We start from the raw sequence: 4,450 nt of genomic DNA, 5'->3' as shown, positions 1-4,450 counted from the left end.
GGTTCATTTTGTTCTTGGGTTGGACCCAAAATTCTGATTTCGCCACAAATGATCTGGACGACGGTCCAATCACAGCTTAGGCTTATTATGAGGTCATCAACTCAGCTGTCTTTTTTTTTCTTTTCTTTTCTTCAGAGGACAGTTTCTTTCTGCCGAAACCTCGTATCTCCATACCAAAAGAAGTGCTTCCAAACAACCAAAGTGTACAAGAACAAACTGCTCAATGCCATCTTCCCCAATGGGGCCTGGGGCACCTGTAAGAGGATGGGTCACTGCTGAAAACCTGCTGAAAACCTGCAGGAAACCTGCTTGTACGAACCTATGAACAATTTCCACCCTGGCAGTAAAGAAGCTTGCTGTGTCTCACTGTGCTGTAGTGCTGTCCTTCATTTTAGTACGTGGGAATGCAGATCTGCTTATTATTCCGTGAGCTGAAAAACAACGAAAGGTTACATTACACAGCTATTAACAATCAGCCAAATCAGATTCATAGAAAATCTGATTTGGCTGATCTCCAAAATGGAGATACAAGGAAAAGAAGGGTAAAAATCCTTCTTAACTTTCAATGAAAATATTTTTGGAGGATTTCTATTGGTCAATTCATCATGAAATTTTGACAACTGTCGGATTCACCATTAAAATTTGCTCTAAAAAAAGAAATGCTGCAAAAATATTTACGTTTCATAGAGTGAATCGTTACTTATTTACACACTTATTTACAGTTCAATCAGGCGTGTCCAGTGTTTTGCTACATAAGACTATAGATCAAATGAAACATATACTGTATGACTGTGAAGCTGAAGCTCATACTAGCCTGCTTAAGGGATCAAGGGAACCACAGGTAGCACCATTTGTGGATGTGGAGTGTATGGAGATTACAACCAGCCGTACGCGCTCACCTAAACGTCTGGGACCTAAACGTCTGGGTCAATACTGGGAGCACCATGTTCAAATAGTTGTAAACAAGCGTTAACTGAGCAGAAGATGCTGAGAGCGTCTTTTGGGCTGAGATGTCGTTTGGCACTCTTCTGCGTTTCAGGTCCTGTGGTGATGCTGCTGCCAAAATCAGCACTTCTGAAAGACACCAGTAAACACTTCAAACCTCAAACGCTGGCTTGTGAAGTGAGGGCTGCTGACCCTCCAGGCTTTTTTATTTATTTTTTTATTTTTACTTTTTGGTTCGTTTGTTTACTTCGGTAAAGAATAAAGTAAGACAAGGCCGAATAAACTGGTGCTAGCACACCGTTGGTCCCCAGAAGACTGAGCTGAGCTGGACGAACGTCATCTATGATGAAGCTTGGATTTCTGCTCTTATTTTTAGGTGAGAAATGGTTTCTAATGTTTGGAGTTCTCCCAATTTTATTGAAGCGCCTGAGGTTCTGCGCTGGACTGTCTGATATTTATTCAAATCCAACATTTCTAATCCTAAACAGTCGTCACAGACTGCAAGGCTTCCTCACACAAGGCTCCCCTCGATCAGGAGACGGAGAGCCAAAGGCTTGCTCATCCCGAGAACACACCAGGCAGGCACAAAGACAACAACAAGGTGGGTCTCGAGGTGAGCTTAGACTGGACTGGTGGAGTTAGGCATGTGCCGTGTTCTGAACTACGCCACAGATCAGCAGAACCCAAACTAGATCCAATACAGATCCCAGTTTTGGAGCTTCCCTGGCTGTGCAGATGGGGGCCTGCTGTTTCCTCAATAGATTCTGTACAGGTTTAGCAGCCGTGAGAGTAAAAGCTTTTTCAAGTACGTTCCCATCTGTGGGATCTGCAGCGGCTGGTCCCACCCATGGGATCCGAATGTTCGGCGCAGAACGTTCAGCTTTAGCTTCGAACGTGTATTGTGATCCATAAAGAACCCTTGAAGAACCTCTGTAGGTAAGAGTGTAGGCTAATGCAAATGTTGGAAGTAAGTGGTCAGGGAATGAAAGCATAAGCAAGGTGTTCCTAATGAAGTGGCCACTGAGTGGAAGTACAATGTGTTGCTAGGTGGTTGCCATGGTATCCCAAGTGGTTGCTATGCTGCTTTTAAGCAGATGGTGTGGTATTCCAGGTGGTTGCTGTGGTGTTGTTGAGTGCTAGGTTAGTGTTGCAAGGAGATTGTCTATGGCATTTCAGGTGGTCGGCGTGATCTTGCTTAGTGGATGCTAAGATTTTGCTATGTGGTTGCTAAGCAAATGCCATGGTGTCTAAGGTGTTTGCTCAGGTGTTGCCCAGTGGTTGCCATGGTACCCCACGCGGGTTGTTACTAGTGTATTTGTATCATTGTGACTTTCATACAAACCTTTGCACCCTATTAATTCCTACAGCACTCCTATTGGTTCTCCACACCAATCTGCAGACGCTGTGAGGCTCACACTCTAGAACAGCAGGGATGCACATGCTAAAAGAACCGACTCGAGAAAGGGGTAAAAGACAGCAACCGGCCCGGTGCCACTAGCCTTACAGCTCCGCTGATTTTCTCTCCACTTTCTGCAGGGAAAAGGAATAGTAATGTGCGCCATCTGCAAGACGCTGGTGAAGAGAGTGATGCCTTCCGTCAGCGACAAGATTCACAAGGTAACGACAGGGGGGTCCGGGCTCTATATTTTACTGACACAGGGCTCCTTGACTCTTCTTAGTGCTACACACACACACACACACACAAGCATTTAAAAAAGGTTCTATAAAGAACCCTTGAAGAACCTCTGTAGGTAAGAGTGTAGGCTAATGCAAATGTTGGAAGTAAGTGGTCAGGCAATAAAAACATAAGGTAGGTGTTTCTAATAAAGTGTCCAGTGAGTGAAAGAATAAGGAAGGGAGGGGCTCTAATAAAGTGGCCAGTAAGTAAACAGACAATGTAGGTGTTTCTAATAAAGTGTCCAGTGAGTGGAAGTGTAAGGCGGGTGTTTCTAATAAAGTGTCCAGTGAGTGGAAGTACAAGGCGTGTGTTTCTAATAAAGTGGCCAGTGAGTGGAAGTGTAAGGCGGGTGTTTCTAATAAAGTGTCCAGTGAGTGGAAGTACAAGGCGTGTGTTTCTAATAAAGTGTCCAGTGAGTGGAAGTACAAGGCGTGTGTTTCTAATAAAGTGGCCAGTGAGTGGAAGTGTAAGGCGGGTGTTTCTAATAAAGTGGCCAGTGAGTGGAAGTACAAGGCATGTGTTTCTAATAAAGTGGCCAGTGAGTGGAAGTGTAAGGCCGGTGTTTCTAATAAAGTGGCCAGTGAGTGGAAGTACAAGGTGGGTGTTTCTAATAAAGTGGCCAGTGAGTGGAAGTGGAAGGTGGGTGTTTCTAATAAAGTGGCCAGTGAGTGGAAGTACAAGGCGGGTGTTTCTAATAAAGTGGCCAGTGAGTGGAAGTACAAGGCGGGTGTTTCTAATAAAGTGGCCAGTGAGTGGAAGTACAAGGCGGGTGTTTCTAATAAAGTGGCCAGTGAGTGGAAGTACAAGGTGGGTGTTTCTAATAAAGTGGCCAGTGAGTGGAAATACAAGTAAGGGGGGGTGGGGTTCTAATTAAGTGGCCATTGAGTTATTAAAGAAGGTAAGCGTTTCTGATAAAGTGGCCAGTGAGTGGAAGAACATGTTCAGCACCAAACTGATCATTTTTCATTCTTTTTTTTCAGAAGTTGTTTACAACGTGTCGGTGGCTTAAGAAAAAGGCTCTGCAGAAAGTTTGCATGACCAGAGCTTTACAGCTGAGAGACTACCTGATGGAGTGTCTTTTCCCTGGCGGATCTCCGTACCAAATGTGCAAGAGAATAGACATGTGCTCGTAACCAGCTTTGCAGTAAACAGTAAATAATAATAAAAAAGACCCAAAGATGCTTCGCTACCCTTTTTCCAGCTGTTTCGCCGGTTTAAACTGTTCTATGCATGTTCTAGCTAAACGTTCTTAACCACTGTGCAATTAAAACGTCTGTGTGACTGACCAGCTGTTTACGGAGTACAATTTCATATCCAACACAGCAGGAGGGAACCTTCAAAGCAAGGCCAAATTGTATATGAATATAAAACACAGGTACACCATGTCCAAATATTTATGGACATCCTTTTAATGAGTGCATTCAGCTACTTTAAGTTGCACCCATTACTGACACAGAGGTGCAAATGCGCACACACACACACACACAGCTTATCTAGCCCCTCTAGAGAAGTACTGCCAATAGAATAGGACTCTCTGGAGCAGATCAACATGAACTTATTGGCACCATGCTGCCTAATGCCAGACGTGGGCTAGCTGAGAGGGATATGAAGCCCCCCAGCATTGCACTGTGGAGCAGTGGAACCAGCTGTGGTTTCTGGAATGATGTATGGTGCTCCATCCAGTACTTCTGGTCAACCCAAAAGTACTGGATAGAGTACAATCCATCATTCCGAGGAGGAGGGGGGTGAGATGGGTTATGAGGAGAGTTGGTGACCATCCTGACTTTACTAATGCGCTGTTGTTGCTGAATGCAATCAAATCCTCAC

The sequence above is a fragment of the Salminus brasiliensis genome, chromosome 10, assembly GCF_030463535.1.
Source record: "Salminus brasiliensis chromosome 10, fSalBra1.hap2, whole genome shotgun sequence".
Taxonomy (NCBI): domain Eukaryota; kingdom Metazoa; phylum Chordata; class Actinopteri; order Characiformes; family Bryconidae; genus Salminus; species Salminus brasiliensis.
Note: the sequence above shows the minus strand (reverse complement) of the source record.